Source organism: Alligator mississippiensis, chromosome 4 (genome assembly GCF_030867095.1).
Source record: "Alligator mississippiensis isolate rAllMis1 chromosome 4, rAllMis1, whole genome shotgun sequence".
NCBI lineage: Eukaryota > Metazoa > Chordata > Crocodylia > Alligatoridae > Alligator > Alligator mississippiensis.
Genome location: NC_081827.1, coordinates 102,638,717 through 102,657,698, shown reverse-complemented (window position 1 = coordinate 102,657,698; position 18,982 = coordinate 102,638,717). Strand labels below are relative to the sequence as shown.

Genomic DNA, 18,982 nt, shown 5'->3' with positions numbered 1-18,982 from the left:
CAGATTTTGCAGCCCATGACCTAGGATGGTAGTGCTGTGTTGAAGCACAGACAGAGCAGAGCAGTATCACCAGGTGTCTGAGTTCCAGCAGAACCCTGAAGGGAGGTCTTATCAGGGCTTTGTGGATCAAGAGACTATCTGTAGGTCTTTCCCCAACCCACAGCCATGTCCTGGTGTTGCTGGGTCCCCTCTTCCTGTAACACTTCTGGATCACAGGTAGACTTTAGTCCTTCTCTGAAGGTCTATGCTGAAATGATGGACGTGGAAACAGCAGAGATAAGGGGGAAGAGGGTAGCAACATGGTGTAGGGTACAACTGGAGGCAACAGGATAGAAGGGTGAGTAAGGGATACCTGAGGTGGGGGCAGCATTGGTACAAAACCACTGCTGCTGTCAGGCAGGTTTGCCAAACTGAGATTTTTTTTTCCCACTGATTAACTCCACTTTTTCTTACCATAGCTAGTGTTAAATCTAAATTTGAACCTGTACCTTGTCAAGGATTCGGCAGAAAGGTTACAATTTTATTATGTAAAATATATGTCAGTAAAAAAGTTTGGTTGTCAGTAAAAACTTTACAGATTATCAGTAAAAAAAATGTCTTGGATTCCTGCATTTCTAAAATTAGTGTAGTATCTGGGTCACATGGCACAGTAGCAGAATAGAGTTTCAAACATTTATTAATAAGTATGCTAAATAGCAGTTAACACTTCACTTTGAAACCCAGGTACAACATGTACCTGAAACTCAGTGGACCCTAACTGAGTTTCAGAATTAATCCTTTCTTTCCACACTGTTGCCAAGCAAAGACTGGAAGACTCAGGTGGAAGCCAGGCAGTTTTGCAGTTTCAGCCTTCAACCAGACGAAGCTAAGCATCATATGCAGTAACATAGAGCCAAAACAAAGAGACCCAAAATGCTGAGAGAGCTGTAAGAGGACTAAATCAATGGTTGTGGTGTTTTCAGAAAACCCAACAGCTGTGCTAAAATTCAAAGGTTTACTCATCTCAAAAATTAAGCTATAGAAGACTTCCATTTTTATCAGCCCATTCAGATACTGACTCATGTTAAAAGTACAAGAGCTTTACTATTTTGGTACTTGATAAAGGTAGCTTATTCAGGGCACTTTCCTTTTCTGTACTATACTAGGCAAATGGGGTAAGGATAAATTACTTGTTTCACATCATCACTTTTTTGTTTTTTTCCAAATCTATAATTTTATGCAGTTATTCCCTCAAAGGTGGCAGTAAATGGAATTACAGGTATTGTAGCTTTAGTGCCTCTGAGAAAGCAGATGGTTTTTTAAGTAAAAGTGAAATTATACTTCCCTATATTGAGGCTAAGTGCTTTTGAGACAACAAATGAGATTTCTTAACCAAAAAAAGAGCTCCATTTAAAAGTCAGCTACTTTTAATTCCATCAAATGCTTTCATTTATCAGGAATGAACACTGAAGAGCTGCTGTCAGATTGTGGCACTGCAAATGTCATATTGTTTAGCAAGATGACTGCTATAAAAGAAGAATGATCTCGGATGCCTCAATGGATGGAAGAGTCAGTTACTCTCTCCAAAAAGTTTGCCATAAAAATGTAAACAATGCATATTTGTAAGTTGCAGTAAAACATAGTAGTCATTCACTGGGGGAAAAAACCCATGTACGGTAGTCTCCAAAGGGAATTATTTGGTTTGCCTACTGGATGTACTGTGAAAGAAAAACCAATAAACAGGAAAAATAGCAAATTTTGGTGCTTTTTGCTTACTTTAGGTGACTACCTGTTACTGGCCACTTGAGCCACAAAATATTCCAGGTGAAGTTACATAAAGAGGTGTGGACCCCACACACCCTCAGTTCCTTTAAATTAGTAGAAAACAAATGTGAATTCTGTTTGGACCTTCAACTTGTTCATTTCTTTTCTTCTGGAGTTTTGGTTATTTCCTTTTAACTTAAGTAGCCAACTGCCCACCAGGAATGACTGGGGGGGGGGGGGGGAGGAAAAGAGCACCACCAACCCATGCTGCCACCACCTCCCACAGTGGGGGGGGGGAGGGGGGATTTGCCCTGCCATCCCCCTCAGCCAGCACCCCATGCTACCACTACCTCTGCTGGCCTCATCCCCCTGCTCCGCCCCCACCGTCATGGTGGCACTCTGCACCACTGCTACAACTTCTTGTCCAGAATGCTCCTGAAGCACGCCGATTGGGTGTTTCAGTCAGCGTTGTGACTGGCTGCCAAGACAACCAGAGTGCATATAAAGTGTTACAAACAGACTAAGACTTTTATTATAGTAGAATTTTTTAATTAAACAAGGCTTGTCCCAATGGTGAAATAAATATTGGAAAGGTACACCAAACATCCCTTAAGCATGGCAAAAATGGCCCCAGCCAATACTGAGGCTCCTTCTGCTATGTTCTAGATGGACAAAGTGAGACATACCCCCCAAAAGGTTGCAATATAAATAACCTAGAAAGGCAACATTTTGATCCTCCTTACACAAGCAGTGAATTGAGGCAGAGAGAGAGAACCATGTTCACTTGTCCCCATGTAATTCAGGAAGTCTGTCATAAAACTGGGAACCAAACCAAATCCCCTTAGTCCCAGTCCAATGCCTTTAAAAATATCCCTCCTTTCTAGTATTTGATGCTTCTAATTCCTTCTTTATGCCTACCTCTTCTCATGTGTTGTTTGCTGCCTCAGAGAAGGCCTCAACAGACTCCAATTCTACTCGTTTTCCGTAATGCAGCTGCCATCAGCATAACATCTGAGCAATTTCCAGATATTTAAGAATTAACAACTAATGAAGTTATTAATTCTGATGGTTAAAGCTGATTTTTTTTTTTTAATTCTATGTTCAGGTATTTATAACTTTCTGAAAACATTACTGTTTGGGATGAAATTTATCATGATGTTCTCAGCCTTCCATTTATCTTAAGCTCTGGCAAAAAATAATTTTCTTGTTTAAGTTACTCAAACATGGGAAAGAAAGAAAAATGTTTTTCACGCTGTGAGACATTTTTCAAAGGTCTTTTTTGCACTCAGATAAACTGGCATGCACCCAGTCCTCAATGAGGAAAGCAAGCTTTGCCAGCTCTGTAAGAGATTGGTTACAAAATGAACAGAAAATTAGCACGCATCATACATGACTTCTTTCTCCATTTTAGGATGCAGTAAGTGACAAACCCCATCTCACAGTACCTAGTTAGAGTAGCAATCTCACATCCCTGAAAGGAACCTCAACATTGCCTGAACTTTGCATCCTATGACATAACCCTCTCTCAAACCACAGAGCAGCTCTTGAATAGCTGTAAGGAAATCTCTGTGGCCATAATGGATATGTACAGACATTCAGGGAGGTTAGACTGAGTTAAAAATGGCCACTGAATCTAAGGTAAGTCTGCATAGGGAGAGGGAAGGCAAGCTGGATCTGGGGAGGGGTCATGAAGGAAGCTGGGTCCACAGGGGAACAAGCAGGCTTGGGGGAGGGCATGAGGGGCTAGTTGGGGTCTGTGGGGGGAAATCAGGAAGATCTGGGGGCTAGTAGGATCCAGGAGGGTTTGGCAGGATCATGGGGGCTAGTGCAGACTGCAAAAGGGCTTGCAGGGAGAATAGGGGACCTCTCTTCCCCACTCCCCAGGACCAGAGGTTATTTTTAATTCCCCTCCTCCCCAACGACTCCTCTCTGAAAAACAACCCACTTGGTTTTTGGCAGGTTGCCAAATGGGGGGTTTGGTGGGCCTGGGGAGTGAAGGGGCTGGCTGGTCTGTGGGGGGGGGGGGGGGGGGGCAGAGGTTGCCCATCTGGGGGTGGCAGGAGGAAGGGGCTGGGGGCTAAAAATAGCCTGGTGCCAGAGAGTAGGCAAAGCTCAGTGCTAGGACTTGGGCCACCAGCTGTGCTGGGAACTGTACAGAAGTTCAGCTAGATTAGTCTTGCTGGATCTAATATAAGCTTGACATCCTCAAAGGTACAGTTAATTTAGATCAGGTCAGCCATTTTAGACCGATCCACCTGTCCTGAACTTCCATATATTTTGCACTTAGATTGACCTAACTAGGGATCTAGGTATAAGGTCCGCACCTGGACAAACTAAGTCAGCTTGGGTGGTCATTTTTAATGCAGTCTAAACTCCACCTAACCTCCTTAAATGTCTGGAAATGCACCTTGTCATGGACACATTGGGTAATTCTCTAAAGAAGACCACCCAGACGTACACTTATTCCCATTCATCCTCTAGTTTCTGCTACACAGAGGGAGATACTGCAGACATAGGTGCCACCCACCTATTTACATATTTCTTTTAAAATAGCAGCTGAGCATTTCTGTAATATCTAAAAGTAGAAATTACCATAACATTCTCTTTCCCTTTTCAGAGGTGGCTCCTTCCAAAACTTTGTAAGAGATATGGCCTGTCTGGCTTATAATAAGTTTTGAAGAGCTGTTTGTCAGGGAAGCTGAATGATGTGCATGTGTGCGAAGAGTAGCAAATACATATCATGAATCTGTATGAATGAAGAACTTACTGAAGTAAAGCTAAAAATCAAAAGAAATTATGGTACTTTTTCTCAGTCCTGGAAGCATTGATAACTGTGGTCTTTTTGCAGGGATCAGTTCCATAGTTTAGAGTCTGGCTTTAAGAACTGGTTCTGGTCCCCATACATGAGGGGTTTTTTGGCTAAAAGTTTGCTCCAGCAGAATGAACTATAATTGCTACGTGCAGCCACTCTCACAAAGGGTGAGAAGACCTCCCAGGGAGCTACAGCCAAGTCCACTACAGTGTTTCTGCCAGCAGAATACACTTCCTTTTGCAGAAACCATGTCCATGTTTACCCCGAACAAAATTATTCATATGCTTAGTAAGGGATTCAAATTTCAGCCTTCAGAGAAGCTTTACTGCTAAGAGGTTGCAGTAAAAGCTACCAGGTACCTTTTTTTTCTTGTTTTCTAAGTAGGCAGGCAGAAAAGAAAGAAGGATTTGGGGAAAGTTGATGAGTAGGATCCCAAAAGCTGCTGTTAGCCCAAAAAAGGTTTGGTATGTTCACAAGGCAGTTAAAAACCTTTGTTCACCTGCTCTCAAAGATACTTTGAATCAAATCTGTAAATCAAAGTAAATTCATATTCACTAGTTCAGATCTTATTTCCCTCCACATATGTTAACATTTTGATGGAGTCCTCCTAGTTACTGATTTGAGCAATAATCTCTTCACATACTTAGGACAGTAAGAAATTGCCATCGGACATCATACACATATTACTTGCACGTGAACTATATCCTAAATAAATGGCTGCTGATCAAGGGCATCAGGTAACTTTTAGGAATACAAAAGGAAGCTATGGAAAGAAGTGCATCAAAAGAAAAAAAAATGACGGAAAATTCAAATTTCTTTAGACATAAAACAAAGTTAAACCCTACCAAAAAAAAAAGTTCCCATTACCAAACAGGTCAGTTATTTTAAAGTCTCATTGCTATCTGTTTTTGCAGCAACGCCATGTTCTGGCAGCACTTTGGGTACTTTTACAGCGTCTCTTGTATCAGCATACCCACACTTCAAAATGGTGGCAGTGGCACTTAAATTAAAGCTAATTCAACAAACTTTAGTTCAAGCACTCCCACCATCATTTTGAAGCATGGGGGATGCTGATACATGAGATGCGGGAGGCTGCGCTATAGTGAGGGAGTTTATCACTGCAGCGACATAGCAGCAACATCACAATTTGTGCCCACTGATGTTATATCACTGTAGCACATTGCTACGGCAACATAGCTTCTCATGTAGACGTGCCCTCTAGATTCAATATATATATTTTAAACATTAACTTCAATACTCTGGATTTATTTTTAATACAATGTATTTTATATTTCTTATACACTTCCATACAGGCATATATTTTATAAAACAATAGGAAAAATAGCATTTTTATACAATACCTAAATGGCTACTAAATTCAGAGACTAAAATGGGGGAGTTATGGGGGGGGTGCAGCACCATTTTCCCCCCAAAATGGAAGAGGAGTCAAGTTTACTTTTCTTTCTACCCCTCGGAAACAGGGGTTTTATGTTTTGTTTTTCTGGCCTGCAACAACTAAACTAATTAAAAAGATACACAACTCTGAGCAAATGGCAAATTAATTTAAGCTATTATAATGCATATAAACCAAAAAGCAACAAAAATACTCCATAAAAATGACATAACTTTAAGTGTTCTCCCACCCCATTTTTAAAATTTAAACAGCAATTAATTTTAATTTGCTTTCATCATCACTCATTTCTTTGGAGGAAGGCGGGGAGGACAAAAAGATAATTCCAAGCAAACCAAAAAAAAAAAAAAGAAAAAATCCAAAGCATTATAAAACAAATGACTGAAGAGGCTGTTCTCAAGAGAATGGCTCTTATTCTAGAACAGGGATTGCTACTGGCACTTTAAGAACTGCTCTCTCTCAGGGAAAAAAAAAACAATAATAAAAAAAGCAAACAATGTTTTCCAACTCTGCTCACAATACTATTTATGTATTTCTATTTCTCTGCATCAGTGGGGGCCAACCTTTTTGGCAGGCATGCCATAAATTAAAGCCCCCACCCTCACAAGTGATACTCCAACTCCTTTCTCTGCCCTATCTGCTGCTCTTTTTGCTCTGCCTGATTTGCTGCTCTTCTTTCTGCTCCTTGCCCCATCTTCAGCTGTGCTCCCAACTCCCTCCGCAGTCACTGCACACCACACAGAGGCTGTCCGTGCCACTTGTGGTGCACATGCCACAGGTTGGTCACACCCACTCTATGCCCCCCCCCCCTTTCAGGAAATGTAATAAATCCTGGGTTATATTCAATCATTTCTCTCTTCCAAGATGTTGGCTCCTGCTATTATCCCCTACATAAAGGGGTAAAGGTCCCTAGTAGTAAAAGGAAAAAGGAAGAGAAAACCTAGGGTTAAAGAACAGTATTTTTTCTAGGAATAATGCTTGTTGGAAAGAAACATTAGGTTCTTTAAACCATTAGTGGCTCTAGCCAACTAAAGTGGTGTACTGAAAGCACTAAACAGTTGTACTAAAATACCGCATTGAATCTATGGAGTGAAATACAGAAATACACAGCATACAACCAGGGTTTCCATCAAACGTACTGGAAGCTTTCAGAGAACTGCTATTTCATTGGGATTTGGGCACCTAACTTCCACTGGCCTCCTTTGAAAACCCCAGAGAGAATTCCCTGCAGGGTGCTTCACATTGTTCTCAAATGCTGCTCTGCTATGTAATGAGTACCATGTGTCCTTCATATAAAAGAGAAATGCCCCCAGCACAAGTTTCTTCTCCTCTTGCAGCACTCTGGAAATGGAGCAGTGGGAAAATGATAAACTAAACTAAAATCATAAGCCTAGCCTTTCACCTCTAGGACCTGTTTTTTGCATTACTGTTTAGGTCACAGGTCCTAATATCAATGTTTTCAAAAACCTGTTCACTAAACTAAACTAAAATTGATAGAAAGTCACCAGTACTTCTCTTACTACTACGGTTAATATTACAATGCATTGATTAGTGGTAACATATGCCACTCTCAACTCCAGGACAGCATCAGGCTTCTGGTAATACCAAACACAGAATGTTTCTAGCTATAATGGTAACAGGCCTGAGATTTCCAGAGCATGCATATCCAAACTCAATCCCTGCTGTCACTGTGAAATTCCAAATAGTCATGGTGCAAAATGTAGTGACAACCATGAAGCCACCTCCCATTTGTTACAGCTCTAACCCTGATTAGTAAGAAACTGAGAAACAGCTTATATTGGAGTTTGTATCTTCCACAGGCCACTGAAACTGGCCAAAAGCATATGAGCAAGCAGGATATTAATTTTTCTTTAATATGTACATTAATGCAGTGCTCATAGGCCAACTGTGTAGGGCCCCCATCATTGTACTAGGTACTACACAAATAACTGGTAACTGAAAGTCTGGGCTACAAACAGTTTGTAATCTGAAAGGAAAGACACAACAATGGATATTCCATCTAGGAAAGAAAACAACAGTAAACATAATTGTGGCAGCAGGGACTAACATAGCATGTATAACTATATAAGTGACCTTACTCACTAAAAAAATTGTTGATGCATGGTTAGTACTGTAACAGTAGGAATATATCTTGCCATCATGGTTTGCAGTGCTAACTCAATAAATTATAGCTACAGCATGCTGCCTAAGTTTAAAGAGAGATTTGTCTTTGAAAATATTATCAGACATTTTATTAGAACAGGAATGCCGAAAACAATAATAATGAGCTAACACATACATTTTGCAATACAGGGAGACATTTTTATTATTAAGATTTTCAAACCAATCTGGAAAAGAAGGAGTCTTGAGAGTAAAGGGAAAAGACTGTGTTTGTCCTAATGGGAAATAAAGAAGGAACAAAGAAACTTCTGACCCCAGGCACAGCCAAAAATAAAAGCCATAATGTGGCTTCTTCATCCTCACAACTGCTGACTCTCTACCCACTTATTCCCCTTACATATCGCTCAGATACACAAAGGAGTTGGTAACTTCTTTGTGGAGGATTTTTGCCATGTTATTTATCAGGTTGGAAGTATTTCCTGACGCACCAAATTTTTTATATATCTTTTCAGTTTTGGCTCAGCCTTTTGATAATTAGGCAGCAACAGTGTCCATAAATATGGGTTATTTCTATTTGCCTCTTATGTAAACGTTATTCCAGAGATCCCCTGACATAAGTACTGGAATAATTTCAACCCATACTAGAAGAAAACCCCATTCTTAAAGAGATCTTTCCAGAAACACTTATCCTAGCCTTTAAAGCATTGAACCTCACTAACCTCATCACCAGAAGCAAACTCCCTATGGCCCAAACCACATCCAGTGGAACCAGACCATGCCATGACAAGAAATGCAAAACGTGACAACATATCTCCACCACCCCCACTATTACTACACCCCACAACAGATCCATCACCATTCCTGGATCTTACACCTACACATCCAGAAATGTAACAGATCTCATCCAATGCACCAAATGTCCTGATGGAAAATATGTAGGAGAAACTAAACAACAACTGTGCACCAAAATGAATGCACACCAAAAATCTATCAAAGACAAGAATACCAAAATAACTGTTCATGTACATTTCTCACAGGACAATCACTCCCTACCTGACCTCTCAGGTCTAATCCTCAAAGTGAACTTATAAAACACCTTTCACAGATGAGCCTATGAACTTCAGTTCATAAATTTAGTGGATACAAAAAATCATGGACTCAATATAGACATTGGATTTATGACACATTACAACCTGCCTGACATCTGATTCACTAGGTACCTGCCTGACCTGACCTCATACATTCTTCTTTTCACCACCTTTTTTCCCCCTCCCCTCCCCTAATTTTCTGCATTTTTCTTCCCGATTTCCAACTACAGTAAAAGCTCTGTTATCTGGCATCCCCCAAGAATGGGGGATGCCGAATAACAAAATATGACGGTTAATTGAGCGGCCCCGGCCGCCGCTTCCCCCACCGCGTCTGGGGCATCCCTCTACCCCACCTGTGGTATCGCCGTCCCTCCTGCAGCATCATCGCCCATTCCCCAGGCCCTGTGGGACAGGGAGGCGGGCCCCACACAGCCCCATGCAGCTTGTTATGCCCTTGGGCCGTGGGAGCTTGGCAGCGGGCACTTCCGGTTTCACTTTCTCCTACAAGCTGGCATGCCGGTTAGTAGAGCATGCCGGCTTGTAAGATGCTGGATAGTGCAACTTCTAATGTATTTCCTTTTTCTTTGAGAGCCTCTTTTTTACCTTGTATTATTATCATTGTAGTTTCCCTTTGGCCTTTCCCTCCTGCTTTCTTCCCCCCCCCCCCCCCGTTTACCTTTTGTTTTTGTAATTTCTACCTATTTATATTTTCACTGACATCCTGTCACAGTTAGCGTCTCTCATTCCCATTTTTCTAATCTCCAACTATTTCCTTTTTCACATACAGCCTCTTTTCTACCATGTATTCTATCGCTATTGTCTCCCTTTGGCCTTTTTCCCCCTTGCTTTCTTCCCCCTCCCTTCCCTGTTTTACCTTTTGTCTTTCTAATTTCTACCCATTTATATTTTCATTGACATCCTGCCACACTTTTAGCTTCTCTCATTCCTTGGAGTCTCAGAACAGCAGAAATTCCATGTGCCTGAACAAGGGTGACTGCACCCGAAAGTTTGCCTAGAACTTTTTCCCAACTATTCAGTTGGTCTAATAAAAGATATCACATCTACTCAAAGAACCTTGCCTGTAAACATTTCAGATACTTTTTTTTGGTGCAGAAATTGAACCACCAGGTTCTTTTATTTTTACTTTTTAATCCTGACCAAAAGATGAATTTCACATGTGTGGAAATGACTGAACAGCAAATAATGGCACTGGCTAAACATTCAATGAGTAGGTATCATGCATATCTCCTCGTACACCTCAGCCAGCACATGGTGTCTTAACCTTTACCAGCCCCAATATTCCATTCTTAATTAGAGGGGCCTAATGTTCCCAAAGTGAGTAGTGATTTTTGAAGAACTCCAGTCTAGGATACCCAACTTGAGACATGATTTTCAAAGGGTTGGCACTCAACAACACTTTCTGGCTATTGGGCATCTTTAAGGTCTGCGTATGGAGTGAAGTGGCTTCGGATCAAAGAGGAGAACATTTAAATGAAAGAAAAAACTAAAGAGTGCATGTGCATGCATGCGATGCATATTATGACTATTATTAAGGCTGAACATTTCTGTTTAAAAGTGGACAAATTTTAAACTTTAAAATCAAACTGTCTTGAAATTTGCTGGGTCCCAGAGTCATTAGGTAGGTTAATTCCAAATTTATGGTGATTTGAGCCAAAAAGATTCCTGAGAAACATCCTGCCAAAAAAAAAAAAAGAAGCCGTTTACAAGAGTCACACAGTTCTTTTTTTTTTTTTTTTTTTTTGCAGACTTGGAATTGTATGTCTAATCTTCCTCAAATTTGATAGCAGATCTTTAATACTCAGCTAGTACACAGAATGCATTGTCCCATTAGAGAAGCAATATTACAGAAGTTATTAAGGGTAAAGTTTGTAACACTGGGTTAACAAAAACCAAACAATTAGCTTGTGTGTAAGAGTGCAATATGTATGCACAGCCCCTCTCTGTTAATAGCAGGAAGATCTACACATAGTTTGTTCCCATAAAACCTAAGTGATTCAAGGCAATAGCATAACAGGGGGTGGAAAAGGGTGAGTGCAGCCCCAGCCCTAGAGACACCAGAACAGGGCCCCCACCTTCACCCGTCATTCCCCCCAAAGAGTTTTTGCCACTAAAAATGCAGCCTCACTCCACCCAGCCATATAAACAAGGAAGATGCAGTCCTGCGCTCAGCAGTATATCTGATGGAGTGGGGGGTGCCAAGGGTAGCCCCCAGGGAATCTTTGCTATGGGGCTGCTTTAGCTGGTGTGCAGTGGGCCTGTCCCCCAGCTGCAGTGGCCACCATAGCACAAAGGGCTGGTGCAGGTAAAACTCCACTCTCATTCCCCATTCCTGTTCTTCAGTTGTTGGCATAATACATACTCTCCCTCCCACCCCCAAACCCAGGGCACTGAAGGAGCCTGTTACACTTCTGATTCACAGTAATATGCCATGGTCATTGCACCTGAGCTGTACCCAAGCACTCTAAGTTGAACCCTACCCATGAATAAATTTCAGAGAATGTGTGTTTCTTGCTTTCTGCCTTTATCCTGCAGGGACTCCTTTAGAAGTTTTGCATTCAGACCAAAAAAAAAAAAAATTAACGTTAATTATATAGAGGAAAGGTGAAAGACTCTAGTAAGCATTAAGGAATATGTAATCATGATTCCTGCTTTTCACCTCTTCCTTGACCAATGGCACTGAGTGTGATCAAACAGAACAAGGCATGGGTCATTTTGGCAAGGATGTCATTATACATGAGCTGCTGCTTAGCATGAACTGTTCATAAACTTTCCAGATCCATTTATTTATTTATTTTATGTGTGTGTATATATATATATTTTTTTTTTTATTTTTTTTTTATTTATTTTTTTTTTTTTAGCACAGGGGTAGTCAATATGGGAGGTTGGTAGACTGATGGGGCACCTGGAGAGCACTGGAATGGAACAAAGGAGTGTGGGGGGCTGGGACAGGGACTTTCCTACTTTGTCAGATTTCCCACTTAGGTCTAGGCTCTGGCACAATGACTGAGAGGTCAGTATACTCACAGACAGTCTCCTAATAAAGCATAAAGGAACATCCAAACACTATTTGAAAACTCAGTTCAAATGACAGGATCTCTGGCAAAAAGCTGGATTTTCACAAAAGTAGTTCTTTCTATAATCTCTCAACAAATAAAAGATCAAAGGAACCTTAGCTCTCTGGGAGCCCAGAAGTACTGATAACGAGCAGGAGCAAAGAACGTGTTGGGGACTGGTTCTGCTTCTTCCCCGTCAGCAACGTAAGGCAGAAAAGAGAAGGGCAGCATCTGTAAACTTGTCCCCTTGACTCACAAATGGTGGAGCAAGGAAATTTAAGGACTTCCCTTTTCTTGCACTGCTCCCTCCCCCCTTCTTCCTATGCTGCCTCCAGCAGTGAGGAAGTGACTGCGGGTCCATCTTTGCCCATGATAATGCAGCCCAGGGCTGCCTGTGCTCTACAGCTGCCCCACATAGGTGCTCCCAGGGCTTCAGGGGCCCAATTATGTGCACTTTGGGAATTCCCTTGCAGGACTGGGCCCCTAAAGTGCCAGGAGCATCTGCCTGGGTTTCCTTGCTTTCAGAGGCACACCCCGGGAATCCCCCAGCAGAGGATTCCCTGGGCACACATATGGCACTGGTGGCCACATCCTTAATCACCTGTGTCACCCAGTGAAGCAGATTAACTGTGCCAGAATGCATCCTAGCATAGCTGATCCTGCTCCAAGGACAACACTTGTTTATAGCCTAAGTTTGGTTACACACAAACCTCTGAAAACCCAAAGAAAGGATTTCTGCATTGAGGGCTGCAAGTAAACGGAGACCTAGCTGAAGCCATCTGTCTTCTCCTGGACTACTCTGGGGCACTGGAACCTAGCCTGCACTGCTTCTATTACTCTTTCTGCCTGCATACACCATGAAGTATTAGAGGAAAACAGAAAAGCAGCAGCAACTGAAAACTTAGTAGCTGCTGCAAAGCAGTCAAAACAGAGATATTTAGGACCTTCCTACAGTTTGGGCTGGAACTGGAGTTTGGGCCAATTGGTTGCTTGCTACAAATCTCTTCACAGTCTGTTTACCTCAGCTTCATTCCACATCTGTTCCCCTAAATATCCTAGTCTGCCCTGGCTTTCTCATGCCTGCTCCTGCCAATGTCTCCACTTTCTTCACTTTCTTTCTAATTTAGTTGACCGATCCCTAATTAATTCTATGCTCTCCACACCAAAAAAACCCCCCAAAATAATAAATAACCTGGAAGATGGCATACAGCACATCCTCAGCAAGTCTGCAGATGACACCAAGCTGAGGAGAGTATTAGATATGCTGGAGGGTAGGGCTAAGATTCAGAAAGACCTTGACAAACTGGAGGATTGGACCAAAAGAAATCTCATGAGGATCAATAAGGACAACAGCTTAGGAAAGAACAGTCCCATGCACCAGTACAGGCTGGGGGCTCACTGGCTAAGCAGCATCTCTGCAGAAAAGGACTTGGGGTTTACACTGAACAATAAGCTGAATATAGGCCAACTGTGTACCCATGTTGCAATGAAGGCTAGTCACATACTGGGCTGCATTAGTAGAAGCACTGCTGGCAGATCGAGGAAAGTGATTATTCCCATCTATTTGGCACTGGTAAGGCCACATTTGGAGTACTGTGTCCAGTTTTAAGCTACCCACTACAGAAAGGATGTGGATGAATTGGAGACAGTTCAGTGAAGGTCAACAAAAATAGTGAGGGGGCTGGAACACGACTTATGAGGAGAGGCTGAAGGAACTAGGCTTATTTAGTCTGCAGAAGAGAAGACTGAGGGGGAGGGATTTAATAGCAATCTTCAACTGCTTGAAGTAGGGTTGGAAAGAGGATGGAGCTAGACTGTTCTCAGTGGTGGCAGATGACAGAACAAGGAGCAATGGTCTCAAATTGCAGCAAGGGAAGTTTAGGTTAGATATTAGGAAAAGCTCTCTCACTAGAAGGGTAGTAAAACGCTGGAACAGGTTACCCAGAGAGGTTGTGGGGTTTTTAAGACCTGGCTAGACAAAGCCTTGACTAGGATGATTTAGTTAGGGATGGTCCTGCTTTGAGCAGGTGGGTGGACTAGACCTCCTGAGGTCCCTTCCAACCCTCATTTTCTATGATTCTATGAATTAACATGTCATTTCCCACCTTGCATGGTTTACTCTGCTTGTATATTATATTCCTTCTCCCACTGTGTGCCTGTTTCATCCACTTAGAGTGCAGGGTCTTTGGGGAACGGATGGTGTACAACTCTAGGCACAACCAGAAGTTACATTTGTCATGCCATCAGCCCCTTAAAAACGCTCTACAGTTTTGCCTTTACAGAAATACATGGCTGTAAAGAACTTTAAAATTGTCCAATCGCATGACAATCTGAACCCTCATTGCATTAGGGTTCAGATGAAGGTGCTCCGAAGTGGAACACCTTTATTAACATCTATCAGGACATGCCAGAACAAGGCTGGGCTATCACAGTCCAGTCCTGTCCTTGGTGCTGTCTTCAGAATAGAAAGAGAAGGGAGGGGAGGAAGTTCCCTCTGAAGTTTGCCCAGCCTGCGCTGGAGGCTACTGCATGTGGATTGGAGCCCCTCTCCAATCCACCCACCAATACAGGCTGGGCAAACCCCAGACAGAACTCCTTCCCCTCCCTTCTCCCCCTCCCATTCTGAAGACAGCACTGGAACTGGAAGGGAGGAGGGGGCAGGGGATGCAGGGCTAGGGGAGAGCAGCTGCAGATATTCAGCCACTCCAAACTGGAACTTGATCCCCAAAAACCTGGGACCCAACAGCAACCAGCTGTTGGGTCAGGTGGAATGTTGTAACTCATGGTGCTTTCATGGCACAGCGCCATAAGTTACAATGGGGAGCTGCATCCTCTGTGTTTGCAAAGTGCTTCACACAATGGTTTGGTTCATGTTTGGTTGGTCTATACTATACTCCCAGTTAATGCAAATCTTAGCTTATGAAAACCGAGAAAGAAACTGTTAAGCTGTTACACTTGCTTTCATCTTTGACTCAGCTCTTTCCAATTGGGAATAGTTCGGTAAGATTGGTGAGGACATTTTAAAAGAATGTGCCCTTATTCACATTGGGTGATGATCCAGAGCTTTCATTTCCAGCATTCGAAAGCATGCACTCTGACTGCCTCCACTTTCTTAAGGTGTAGTTGTATATTGAATGGCAGAGGGATTCTTTGGAACTGACTGGCATAGCAGTTACTGTAATATGAGCAGTGGTACCTATGTACTTTGAAGGATCAAATATTCCTTTCATCAACGCTGTGTCAGTAACAGTGCATGGGTCTTTTCTTGTCATGTGAATTCTCAGTACAGCGGCATACTTGACAGCAGTCTCCATGGCACAGATCTATGTCTACACAAGAAGTATTTCACCTGTATAGGAATCCATTCTAGTGCAGATGCAGGTATGCCAGCAAAGCTAAATAGTATACAGCTGACCTAACACTAATTTTTGTCTTAGCAAGGAAAAGAAGTTAGATTTTGCTCCCAAAGGAATGTGCGGAATCTGTAAGGTAAGTGTGTTAACAAATGGGTTAATCAGTGCTTTGGGACATCAATGAGGACAAAATTAACGCTGAATACGCATCTCCACATTTTCAGAAGTTTGAAGTTGGAATTTTCTTAACTCTCCATTTATAGGTTTTCGGAAGTCTAAGCTAGCCAAACAAGGATTCTCTAGGCAACTTCCAGTGCACTAACAATTTTTTTGCATTTAATATTCTCTACATAAATCACATGCTTTTGTACTTGATGCAGGAAATCACTGAGTGAGCTTCTATGCAGGGGATAAGACTAGATGGTCATAATGGTGCATTCTAGCCTCTAAATCTATGAATATTTCTGTCAGACTCTAGAACCACCCTATCAGGCCAGATCCCCGACTGATTTAGACTGGCACAGCTCCACTGGTAATAATGGGACTATATACCCCCAAAAAACTGCTTGGTGAACTATGTGAAAGGTTTTGTTGTTAATAAATCTTCCAAACACCACAAATCCCTTATTAGGTAATTTTAATTCAGCTGTGTTTGTACATTCTGAGCCACATATTCAGCTAGCACAAAGGGGTGTAGTTCCATTCTAGCAGAGAATGTAGCTCATGGGTACTGCATATTTCCTATGTTTTATGACTTCTCTCTTGCAAGTAACATTAATAAAAGCTGTAAACCTAATTTTTTTTGACAGCATCATATTTAAGGCTGCAGCCTTCCAAAATGTCTCTTGGTAAGATGATGTCTTTAAGAGACTACATGGTGCATGGATGGAGCTGTCCGACCTTGTTAGCAAGGCAAACAGAACAGCATTTGAAACAAACCCTCCAAGCACAGAAAAACCCTTTTTGCATTCCATGACAAGACAAAGAGCATGTACCACAGCAGCACAACCTTTGGTGTCTCTTTGTGCTTCAAGCTGAATTACAGATGCCCGCTGAACAGGCATCTAAGAAGGAAGTCTGTTACAAAAATGAAGACATAGTTGCTTCTATGTGGCCTTTTGGCCTGTATTCTAACAGGGACAGGCAATGATTTAATATCTTTTCTACAAACATTCCCGTGGTCTAATATTCAAGTGCCTAGCAGGCAAGTGTCCCCCTCACAAAAACTGTCATCAAAATTCACAACCTTATCCCTGATTCTGTAAATGTTTGTACGCATGTAGTTATGCACCTGCATACACGTTTGCAAGATGAGGACCTTTAAATCCTCAGAGAAGTCAAGGACAAAAGCTCTTGCTAGACTAAACTATACTGACCACACCACCGAAATGATTCACAGTAAGGCAGGTTTGAGGTACATTTGAAATAGGACTTCCACTGGCTGGATTTGCCTTTTTTCACACACAAAACAAAAAACTGTGGTTTCACGTATTGTCAATCAGCCCTTTCACCAACAGTCCAAGATTATCTCCTACAAAACAGCTCTCTCATTTTACCAAGGGAATTGCCAGTCGTGATATGGCCAAGTTAAAAGCCCAGAAGAAAGCACAAATCTCTTGTGCTAGGTTTAAATGCTAGCATTTACCAGACAAACTCAGCAAAACCCTAAGACATTCCCTCAGTTTGAAAATGTATACAATTTTTACTGAAGAGGAAACCATTTTTCTTTCTTTGTTAACGATGTCACTGGATCTAAAAGTGCTGTTGAACCTGATGAACCTAAGAAGATGCCTGTGATTCTGGAAAGGGATGGGTGATAAGGGCCTTTCTTCTTCTGGCTTAGTTGCAGCCCACTTGTGGTCCTTCACTTTCTTTAGTGACTTCCAAATTCAAAGGGTGAAGAGAAACTTCCTTTTGAAGTAAAGAGTCTCCCAGCAGGCCAATGCCTTATAACTGAAGGTTCACTGAACTGAGCAAGGTAAAGCGAGAGAACCAGCTGACACCCTCCTACAAGCCAAAGTATCTAAACTAAGGGGCAGCAATACATGGCTTGCAAGCTGGATGTGACCCACGAACCCAGAGGGTTTTCCCTCTGCCCATGCTGGGGCTGGGCAGCTGGAAGCTCCCCCATTGCAGCCGCTTCTCACAAATTATGCATGTGCTTTCATTGCAGCACATGCATAGCTCCCAGGCAGTGAGGAACTGAGCCAGGGCTGGGCATTTTCAGCTGAGCCCATTCTGCAACCAGGAGATGGGGAGAAGTGGCAGTCGTGTAGGAACAGGTTCCAGCTGCCTGGCTCCAGCTCACTTCTTCATGGGCTATAAGGTGTGCTTGTGGCCCAGCAGGGGAGAGGGAAAGGCAGGACTGGGAACAATGCCTAGCCCTGGAATGGGTAAATATACCCCCGCTATTGAAGAAACACCAAAGTCAACCAGTCCGCGCTGGACTGGGGCTGGGTTGTTCTGGCCCACATCTTATAACATGTTCCTGGATCCTAATCTAAACCATCATAAGTGAACTGGAAGACATCAGCCACCATTTCCTTTTCTGTCTGATCCTGTAGGGAAGGAAAGTAGATCAGTCACTTCCAAAGATGCAATTGGGATTTAGTTAGAGCTACTTACAATTTGCCCACATTGATATCTAGGGAGCTACATGACAAAGGCTAAGCAGATGAAGGGTCAGACTTACTTCTCTGATTAGCTAAGGCCTACACAAACAACTAGTCCACAATAAAAGCACTTTTTTCTCTTATTATCCCACACTTCTCTCCCTGCCCGCCTTCCCCCCCCCCCATATGAGTCTTATCCACCAGTGTCTCACACTGCAAACATTTTTAGGGCTAGGACTGAGATTGTTAACAGTGCCTAAAATATTAGGACCCTGATTTGCTTCAGACCTCTAGTTGCTACTATAATATAAATATGAAATAACAACTGAGGAATAATAGCTCTCTCCACTAAGTCATTTTTTTCTGGTGTCCATCCGATAGAAAGATACGACCTGCTCTGCCACTCCTGCTTCCCTTGACTTCTGGCACTACCAAGACTGCTGAGAAGAAGAGAGATGAAATATAATGGAACCTGATGGCACAAGGTAGAGGTGACCTACCTTCTCAGTCAGCTATCCTTGACTGACTCCAGTAGCCCATCATGAGAAATTTTTCCTCTCTCTCCGCTTTCTGTAATGTCAAACACCAAGCACACTCTCATTCCTCTGATTTTCAAAATATCTATCCCAATGCATCAAGTACATGTTTGAAATCAAAGCAAGGTTCACAAGACAGGAGAACCATCTCCTGTCCAGCTGCAGTAAATACAAATTCATTTATAATTACAGTGTACTTCAATTATTACAATGGCAATTACTGCAGGAAAAC

General features: G+C 42.3%; 1 protein-coding gene across 2 annotated transcripts in view; it reads right to left on the bottom strand.

The window, feature by feature from the left end:
- The window catches only part of LARGE1 (LARGE xylosyl- and glucuronyltransferase 1), a 424,798-nt gene that overhangs the window by 311,719 nt on the left and 94,097 nt on the right, over window positions 1-18,982 (bottom strand). Inside the window, exon 1 of one of the 2 annotated variants that reach the window (XM_014608235.3) lies at window positions 18,715-18,786. The exons of the other annotated variant lie outside the window; for it this stretch is intronic. The gene's annotated coding sequence lies outside the window, so the exon portion shown is untranslated. Of the gene's footprint in view, window positions 1-18,714; window positions 18,787-18,982 lie in introns of those variants that run through there. 2 annotated transcript variants of the gene reach the window in all.